Below are 10,420 nucleotides of genomic sequence, written 5' to 3' on the forward strand. Positions count from 1 at the left end.
CAAGCACTCGGCTCCGTTTGTAATTGATGGATTAAAACTGGTGATGACAGGGAAAAGGAAGAACTGATTTGTCTTGGGTATCAGGAATAATGACTGGCAGACTAAGACTGGTAGAACGGATGCCAATAAAAAGAAGGAAGGCTAGCTACGGGGGATGCTGTAAGAGTCCCCAGCTGCTCTAAGCGTCCTGGCATCCTGGCTTTCCAAGATCGGATTAGTTTTACCTGGAGGGATCTGCAAGGATGTACAGGTGTTCTCAGTGTACCAGCCAGGACCATGGCAAGAAGTAGAGGCACACTCCCATTTAATGATATGGAGAAAGCTTAAACAAGGCTCTATTTACAAAGGTCCAGGAAGCCAAAAGGGGTAGTGCCAAAGCGGAGAGCTAATAACACTGAGCACCCTTAGCACTAAGAAGAGCCAGGAGAGGGAGCAGTCCTGGGAGAGAGAGAGAGAGAAACTGAAACCTGTGAATCCGAGGTGGACACAGCAGGACAACTGCAGGAAATGAACGGGGGGCCAGATGAGGGAGCCCGGCAATGAAGACCCTTGGCTGCTGACGTCCTTGACATCCAGAGCACAGGAACTCTCAGTGCTGTCTAAACGGGTCAGCCTCCCAGGGCAACAGAGCAGAGGCGGAAGGGTGGAGCGTTCTGGAGGTGCAGGAGGAAGAGATCCAGCACACTCATCCAACTGCTGCTAGTTGTCCCCTCTGGCCCTGTTTACTGAATCAGGAAGATGTAGGCTGGGAGGGGCTGCCGTCTGTATGTACAACTGGAGGAACAGTGGGGATAGGAAGCTGAGATTACAGACAACCTAGTACCCAGTAGGTATGATAACAGACGGTAGGTGGTTCACCAGGTAGGTCCAATCCCAAGAACATGATTTCCCCTGCCGGTGGCCGTGGGGAATGTCGGAGATGCAGGGGCAGGTGGCATCCTGAAGTCCAAGCAGGCATCATGTTCCAGGAAGTTACCTTCTAATAGGGTCACAGGCACCAGGTTGAGGGTCAGAAAGAGTGCTTCTGAGTCTGAATGAGGGGCCGGGTTGTGGGCAGGTTTTCAGGGCCCCTCCATTCCAAAAGAGATGAGAAGCCTGATTAAGGCTAAGATTTGAATTAATTTTGAATGTACCAGTAAAGAATTGTTTGACAACAGATTTAAATCATACTTTATTTCACCTGGTTTCAAAACAGCTATTGACATGATGGGAAGAGATAGATGAGCCTCCTTAAAAATGAGATCCTATTCTTTACTAAATAGAATATTTATTGAGCATCTCCTCTGCACTGGTGCCGTCCTAGGCCAAGAGAAGGTCAGGAGGAACAAGATTAAAACAGGTCGTCATGGACCTTGCTTGGGAAGGGTCTAAAACTACCTGAAAAATATTTCTTTTTATGCACAACTGAATGTTAATTCTTTAAGAACAGACTGTATGTCTTGTTCCTAGCGGGATCCCAGGACCTAGAGCTATTTGTTTACTGACTGCCTCACGACGGGCTTCCTCAGGAACAACTTACCCAGCCAAGGAAGCCATTTTCTCCTCCTGCCTACTGAACCACATCAGACACACATTGGACAACCCAAGATGAGGATGCGTATGAAACTCAGTGAGGCCTCGGGATCAATGATGGGTTATGACCAACACTATAAAGGGGGGAACATTTACCACAATTGATCAGACCACCAAAGAAAAGTAACAAAAAAGGACCTTTTTGTGTCTTGCCTCCTTTCATCTGTGGAGAGGGGATAAACATGGCATCAATATTGTGCTGACCTGCATATTCAAAATTCTATACGGGTCAAATCTTTCCTCAAAGTGAGTACATGATTGGAGGAAAATATTTCCAAAGCCTTCACATTTTACAGGCTTCTTATTCTATATTTCTGATGTCCACATTTATTCCCATTTATTATTTTTTTTCAAAATCATCACATTTAAAATTTAACACTAACAACTCTCTAATTCTTAGCACATTCATTCTTTCGACCGATCATTTTAATAACCATCTTTTCATCTTCCATCCTTGATCCTGTTGTTTCACACACTGACAAGAAGTGTAAAAGAGACTTATTGACTCCATCTGACAGAATAGTTTTTCTAGGACCAGGCACATTAATAGAAAATGGGAAATGGTTCCTGGAGGTTGTTTTCAAAAATCTGCACAGCATAAAAATTAATAACAGTTGAGTCACCCGGGGCAGGAAAGGGGAAATAGTAACACATTTCTCATAAAGAACAAACTTTTGAACTTTATGTACTTGTTTTTCTCTCAGAAATAACAGCAGTTTTATCCACTTTGGTACAAAATGATCAGGAAGGCTCCATTTTTTATAGGAAAACTACTTTTCAAGAACCATGATTTTGTGTCTCCAGCGAACTTGGAGGCGAAATCCCAAAATGAAGGAAATCTTCAAATTCAGGGAAATCTCTGGCAGCCCTACTCAGAATGAGAAACCTCCATAGCTCTGTGCACTCAGAAATAAATAGAAATCCGGGCGTCGCCATGGCCACTTTCCTGAAGAGAGAATGGAGTTTCTTCGGCCCACAATGATCCCTGGCGTGACAGCAGAAAATGGGGTATGAATCCTGCAGCTGCTGGGAAAGACTGTCTGTACCGTTACCCAAGGAAAACACAAGCCACACCAACCATATAACAGCAGCGGGAGAACTGAAGGCTCGCTGCACATTCATATCGAATGTGAGTGAATCCTGACGATTTGATGGGTTCACTTTAGCTCGCTTTGAGAGAAGGGGCAATATCGCTATGACAATCGAACTAAATATCTGTTTCTTTTTATGTCTTAGGAAATGCTAAGCAGTGAAAATAGGAAAGATGAAAGCATTTTATATTTTAAATAGGATAAAATAAATATTTGGATTCAAAGAAACGGCTTGAAAAAGAAAAGTAATGCAATAGTATTCTTGGTTATAAATAGATCTCCTTCGACCCACATATAGGTTTCTCTTTGGGCAAATAGCGAGAGTGTTTTCTGTTCTATACCGGTGTTGCTTTTCTCAAGGATCTTAGTGAGTCAGCTTGGAACCTGCGAAAGAAGAAACAAGCAGTAATTTAGCACAGACAATAGGAAAATCACCAACACAATTATTGCATTTCATTGTTTGCCATGGAGCCGCATGGAGCTGTTGAGCCTTGAAATGTTTCTGACTAAAATAAGGATTTTTCGGCTGCTTTCCTGGTTAGATGTCTACTGCTTGCTTGGAATAAAAATATCTGCTGTAACTCAACTATTGCATTACAAACTGAGGAAATCCTCTAATGCTTGAATAAAACTAGATTTTCTTTCGAACATTTGCTGATGGCTGCACCTAGAAAGAGCGTGTATTCTGCAAACTTCCAAACCAGAATAAAGTTCTGAACAAATTTAATTTTGATGGAGTAAGAAAGGAGGGAAAATGTAATATTTAGGAAACTCTATCACTTAATTTGCTTTGTTATCTGGATCCTTGATAACATGTTCAAAAATAGGACACATTATTCACCTTGAGCTAAATCACGAGCACTGATCCCTGGTTTCCAGTGGTATATGGCTCAGAGGTAAAGCAAAGGGAAAATCTTTCTTTCTCTAGGGAAATCTTGACATATTGCCAAGTGAATGAGCAATATGTAAATCAGTATATACAGTATTATCCTATTTTGGTAAAGTATAAAAATATAGCAAATATATTAAATCACGTAGAACTTGGTAAAATTAGTATGTAGGTGATATGTTTATATAAGAGTGATTTATACATGGAGGTGCGATATGCATTTGTATGGATAATATATGCATATGTCTTCTATCAGTGTGTGCCACATGTATGCAGATGGAAGGAGGGTGAGAAGAAAGACTGGAGTGGCATGAACCAAAATGGTTATCTTTGGCCATATTGGTGTTTTGTCTTTGGGCTATCTGTAACTTTCTAAAATTTCTGCAAGGAGAATGTATAAGTTTTTAAAATGAGTATCCTGTTTACCTTCCAAGATTCACTCTTTACACCCTGCTGTGTTCTGTGGATGGCTGAAATGTATGGACTGCATCTATGGGTTCAAATGATTGGTTTGGCCAATTGGATCTCAGTTTGGTTTGGCCGTTGGGAAGCACTTGCAGGAAATTCCAGGAGAAGTCAGAGTGATGCTGGGTGTTTGTTTCCCTGGCTCTTTGCCAGTGGTGTCATTGAGGATGACTCTATCCCTTGACCAAGGGTCATGGCTCCTCGTAGGCTCTTACTTGCAGACACTCTCCCTGTCTCTACAAGTCTCCGTAATCACCCCTAACCCCAAATACTCTTACTAGTTGCTGGGGAAGTGTGCTATTCCTATGCTTTCTCTATATCAGGCCCACACTTTTTAAATAATCTCTTCAATATCGCTCCACAAATAAGACAATTGCATGGTCATCTCATTGGTACTGGAAACATGACTGAAATATGGGGATAATTCCTATCACTACATTTCCTGGGCCCTCACTATTAATGCTCTTCATGGGATTTCATTGAGCATGGAATTCACTGTAGATATAATGGATTCATTCAAGACATACTCATATAACATTACACATTGCAATGGAGTTTCTGTAAGAAAAGTCAGTGCTTGAACTAGGGTCTTGGGATAGAGCCGAACAGTGTTATGAGTCTTTCACTTTTTTGGGACATGAAGTCATTCTGAAAGTTTGGGGAGTCCTGGATTGTCTTTATAACCATCCTGAAATGAACTTATTTTCTCTTCTCCTTCCTAACTGTAATCCATTTTACCCATGGTCTTTCCTGATGCTGCCAATGTCTTTCCCATCCAGATTTGCCAGATGTCCTGGGAGCAGGGAAGACTTTCCGTACCTGTGACGAGAATCAGCTGGCATAGGAAGTATAAAAGAAGATTCTTATTTTTTAAGAAATTGGAAAATGATTTTCTTTTTCAAGAAACAAAGCAGACTTCCTCTTCTGACAGTGATGAAATCACTGGAAGCAGATTTAACCTCCTGTCTGAAATGACCTGTATATGAGGAAACTACCCAAGGCCCAGGAAAGAAGCATTGCAAAAGGCAAATTAAACAATTCCTGGAGCTTACACGTGGCCAGGAATGCTGTTTTCTCTGACCAGCCAGACTAGGATGGACCTCGCAATACACAGGGCAAAAGGATGAGTACATAGAAGGCTATGGCCTCAGTAGTGGGACCAAATTAGTCCTATGCTAACGGCTGTGCTGAGATGGCCTGACAAAGCCTACGAGCAAGCTGTAAAAGAATCAGACTGCTCCCCAGGAACTTAACTGTGTTCCAGAAAGTAACGCATACATATTTACAGGAACACCAAAACTTCCAGGAATCAACACCAGAAAATCACAATGCTGGGCAATCATTCAAAAATTGCCAGCTATGCAAAGAAGTGGGGAAAAGAAACCCGTAACAAAAAAAATAATCAATCAATAGAAATAGATTCAGTAATGATAAAGATGATAAAATTAGTACACAAAGACATTTAAACAGTAGCTGTGACTATATTTTAGTTGTTTAAGAAGGTATAAGAAAGCATGAGCATGTTAATGCAAGACATAAAAGATATTTTAAAAACCCAGTTGAACATCTGAAGATGAAAACTGCAGTATCTTAAGTAAAAAATATATTTGACAGGATTATCAGCAGATCAGACATTGTAGAATAAAAGAGCAGAAAATTAGAAAATGCAGCAAAACAAAGTAGCAAAAATGAAACAGAGAGAGGAAAAAAAAGGAACGATTTCAAGAGGAATAATATATTTGTATTGTAGTCCCAGAAAGACAGAGTGTTAAAAAACACTTGAAAATATAGTGGCTGAAAATTTTCAAACTTAATGAAAACAATACTCCCAGAATCAAGAAGCTTAATGAATTCCAAGAAAAATAATCATGAGGAAAACTACACTAAGGCATGAATTATAAAAGAAAACAACTGATAAATTAAATTTTATCAAAATTAAAAACCTTTCTCTTCAAATGATACTGCTAGGAAAATAGGCAAGCTGCGGACTGGGAGAAAATATGTGTAAAGCATATATTCAACTGAGGACTTGTACCTAGAATATACAAAGAACACTTAGAGCTGAATGATAAGAAACAACTCAATAAAAAAACTGGTAACAGATTGGAGCAGACGCTTCACTCGGTAAGATAATAGAGCAGCACATGACGCGTACACAGACGCTCAACATCACTAGCTGTTGTAAAGATGCAGAGTAAAACCACAATGAGGTACCACCACACATTTATTGGAATGTCTAAAAGGTTGAAAAGGCTGATAATGCCAAATGTTGGCAAGATAAGGAACAACTGAAATGCTCATACAGTCTTGATGGAAATGTGAAATGGAACAACAGTTTTGGAAAACAAGTTTGCAGTTTCTTGAAAATTAAACACAAGCTACCATATGATGCAGCAGTTTTACTCCTAGGTATTTACTCAAGAGAAATGAAAGCACACTTCCGCACAAACACTTGTACACAAACATTCACAGCAGGTTTATTTGTAATAGCCAAAAACTGGAAACAACCTAAATGTCTGCTTTCGGCTGAATTATGTTCCCCTCAAAATTCATATGTTGAAGTCTTAACAGCCAATACATCTGAATGTGACTGTATTTGGTGATAGGGCCTTTAAAGAGATGACCGAGAGGCTGGCTCAGTGGTATAGTGGTTAAGCTTGCACACCTTGCTTTGGTAGCCTGGGGTCCACAGGTTTAGATCCTGAGAACAGACCTACACACGGTTCATCAAGCCATGCTGTGGTGGTGTCCCATATACAAAATACAGGAAGATTGGCACAGATTTTAGCTCAGCAACAATCTTCCTCAAACAGAAAGAGGAAGACTTGGCAGCAGATATTAGTTCAGGGCCAATCTTCCTCACCAAAAAAATAAAATAAAATAAAGAGATGATTAAGTTAAATGAGGCTGTGAGGGTGGGCCCTAATCCAATCTTACTGGTGTCCTTGTAAGAAGATGACATTTGGGGGCTGGCCCAGTGGCATAGTGGTTAGGTTCATGCACTCCACTTCAGTGGCCTGGGGTTCTCAGGTTCAGATTCTGGGCATGGGCCTATACACCACTCATCAAACCATGCTGTGGTGGTGTCCCACATACAAAATAGAGGAAGATTGGCACAGATGTTAGCTCAGGGCCAATCTTCCTCACTAAAAAAAAAAGAAGAAGAAGAAAGAAGATGACATTTGGACACACAAAGAGATGCCAGGAATGCATGCATACGGAGGAAGACCATGCAAAGATTCAGCAAGAAGGTAGCCATCTGCAAGCCAAGGAGAGAGGCCTCAGGAGAAACCAAACCTGCCAAGAGAAGCCTCCTCAGGAGAAACCAAACTTTGATCTTGGACTTGTAGCCTTCAGAACTGTGAGAAAATAAATTTCTGTTGTTTAAGCCCTCCAGTCTGTGATATTTTGTTATGACAGCCCTAGTAGACTGGTACAATGTCTATAAACAGGTAGATAAACAAATTGCTGTACATCCATACAGTGGAATACTACATAACCATAAAAAAGACAAGCAATTCATATATGCTACAATATGGATGAATCTCAACATACGCTGAGTGAAAGAAGCCAGACCAAAAATGAGTACGTGTTCTATACCATGGATGCATTCTGTATAAGATTCTAAACAATGCAAACCCATCTATAGTGACAGATAGCAGACCTGTAGTTGCCTAGGGAAGCAAGGGGGCTTAAGGATTCCCAAGGGGCATGAGGAAACTATGTGTGTGTGGGGTGGATGTATTCACTGCTTGGCTGTAGGTTTGCTGAGTGCACACAAGTCAAAAGTCATCCAAGTGTACTCTTTAAATAGGTACAGCTGATTGTGTGTCAAGCATACATACAATAAAGCTGTACTTTTTTTAACAAGAGAATCAGTTGACATAAATAGCTTGATATTTTTCCATCCACAAGAGCTGCCACCCACTCTCAGTGTGACCATGCCACAAGCAGAAGGAAAGAGGAACCTACACATGTCGTCCCCGTTTTATTAAGTTGCTCCTAGTGATTCCAAAAGACGCGTTTCCCAAAGTGGTCTGCCTTGGACTAGCAAGACTGAGAAGCTGGAAGTGAAGGGGACATGAAAAGCCAGCGGAAGAGTGACGTAAGGCTTCCCTGAGGCTGCGGCCACTGCAGACAGCTGGCTCGACTCGTCCCGTGACAGCAAAGGTTTCCACAATTATAAGTCCACTCATCGTTTCTTCCAAACATTGAAAAAAAAAATCTGTCAAGCTTCATAATGAGAAACCAAATAAGTGGCAGCAAGCAAAACAAACCCGCTATGGCAAGGAATTGCTGTTTGTCCAAGGGCAGTATTGCAAGTCCTAAATCTTGTGTCCCTTTTGCCATAACTTCCCTTTTTCTCACCACTTCACATGCAAAAACACATCCTCATAGGCGTGTTTGTGTTGAGGACCCCACAGTCAGGGAAACTAATAACAAGTGTGAAGAGTGGACTTGAGGCAGGAAAATGAAGGGCTTACCCTTTGAGATGCTTTCACTTCTCACAGAAATTGCAGGTGCATTAACTCATTTGATTTCCCGCAAATTGCTTGTAAAGCACACAGCAGCCGCATGATCTTCCCGGTGTGACTGTTGGGGAGAGAGTGGAACACAGAGGCATTAAGTGGAGTGAGGCATTCTTGTCACGGCCAACTCAGCTGTGAACATCCGGCGGGACCCAAAGCAACTCCGTTGTGATTTGTTACCTGTTTAACCGCACCCTGAGCCAGTCGGGCGCCAGCCCTCTCTCTGAAGTGTCTAGAGTCCTATGGAGGAAACCTTTTCATTGTCAGGGACTGTACCGGAATTTGGTGCTAAATACTCAATTATTAAATAAGAAGATGAACTTTAAGGAAACTGTCAATGCAAAAATAAAGACAAAGAATCAGAAGCGAAGACATGAGTCAGTCCGCTCGCTGTTTGTTTACCGCGCATTAGCAGAAACCATCAATATAATCAGCATACTTCCAACTGAAAAGACACCACATTAAACGACTTACATGAAGCACTTTGAAGAGCATGAATAATATTTTCAGGTAACAACGCGAGAACGGAGTCTTCCATTATCCTGAGTTTTTTCCTCCTGCATTAGCTGAAGTATCTTCAAGCTGGAGAGAACCAGAGACTTCCGCTAGTATAATAAAAACATAAATAATTAAAATGACTTAGGTTGTCCCTTCCTCTAACATTTCCTATCCAAAAAGGCCATAAATCACTTCAATAAAAATCTCTCATTTCTGTAATCCCTGGATCTGTATTTAGGTTTATGTGCTTCTGTTTGATGTATGCGTCTGACAACACAAGAATTAAACTGCGTTTTACAAGGTCCTAGATGTGTGACCACCGCTCAGGACTTCCAGCAAACGGAGGCCACAAAAAAACAGGCTTTGCAGGAGACCACCCACCGCTTTCTTCTTCTTCCAGAGATTCCGTCCTCCATGCTCTGAACCAGCGTGTTAGCCACAATTAATGAACTCTAGTTAAGGACTCTTTGAGATCAGGCTGTGGGAGCAACGACAGCAAGAACCCAGCCTACGAAGTGCCTGATACCTGAGATCCTTTGTTTTGTCAAATACTCAAACGTAATTATGCATGGTTAATTCTATTTTCTCCATTTTACAGACTTAAAATGATAATGGACTTGTCTAATTCTCCATAAATAATTAGGAGAACCTGGACTGGGATCAAGTTCTTTCTGATTTAAAGATCTCATCAATAAAACCTTTCTTTTTAAAAAAAAAAAATTAAAAGGTGACTCTGGTCCGGTTAGTTTTAGAAAAGGCTATGAGATGTCAGTTGCTTTAAATGTTCTCTTCAGAGCAAGATTCTGACCACGTGTTAAGGGAGATGGGGAAGGCAGCCTGCTGTTAAACTTCTTTAGGGAAAGTAGTTTTCCACATTGCTTTGCCGTCCAACCTTGGACTATTCTAAAAAAGTCAATTCAGTTCTGAAACGTTGCTCACCCTCCGAGCAGCCTCTTCTAGTTCTACTCAATCCCATCTAGACAGTACCTAGTAGTGTAAAAAGTTATACATACCAAGTGTATGAACATGACATGGCTAACCCATTCCTTTCAGGCAGTTTCTCAGCTTGTATGTATTACAACAAGATGGACTTTGACATAATAATTACTATGAACCACGGGCAGCTGGGCAAAGCAGAAAAGGAATAGATCTGAGAGTCAGACATAGTTGGATACAAATTGCAGTTTCATCATTTAACAACTGATTGACCTTAACAAAATCACTTAACCTCTCAGAGTGTTTATTTCCTCATCTAGAAAATGGGTTAATACCACTCTCTTCATACATATTGGTATGAGTTTTAAATAAGACAGTGCAAGTATGATGTTTAGATGATGAAGAAATAAGATGATAAATTAAAGATTGTAACCATATCA

General features: G+C 40.9%; 1 long non-coding RNA gene across 1 annotated transcript; it reads right to left on the bottom strand.

The window, feature by feature from the left end:
• Positions 1–1,158: 1,158 nt before the first annotated feature.
• LOC139084914 (uncharacterized) lies at positions 1,159–9,151 on the bottom strand. Its single transcript, XR_011542854.1, has 3 exons — positions 9,021–9,151; positions 8,502–8,610; positions 1,159–3,047 (listed from the first exon to the last, which is right to left on the bottom strand). It is a non-coding gene; the product is annotated as an uncharacterized lncRNA (long non-coding RNA).
• Between the last annotated feature and the right edge of the window lie 1,269 nt (positions 9,152–10,420).

Source organism: Equus przewalskii, chromosome 7, assembly GCF_037783145.1.
Source record: "Equus przewalskii isolate Varuska chromosome 7, EquPr2, whole genome shotgun sequence".
Classification (NCBI taxonomy): Eukaryota; Metazoa; Chordata; class Mammalia; order Perissodactyla; family Equidae; genus Equus; species Equus przewalskii.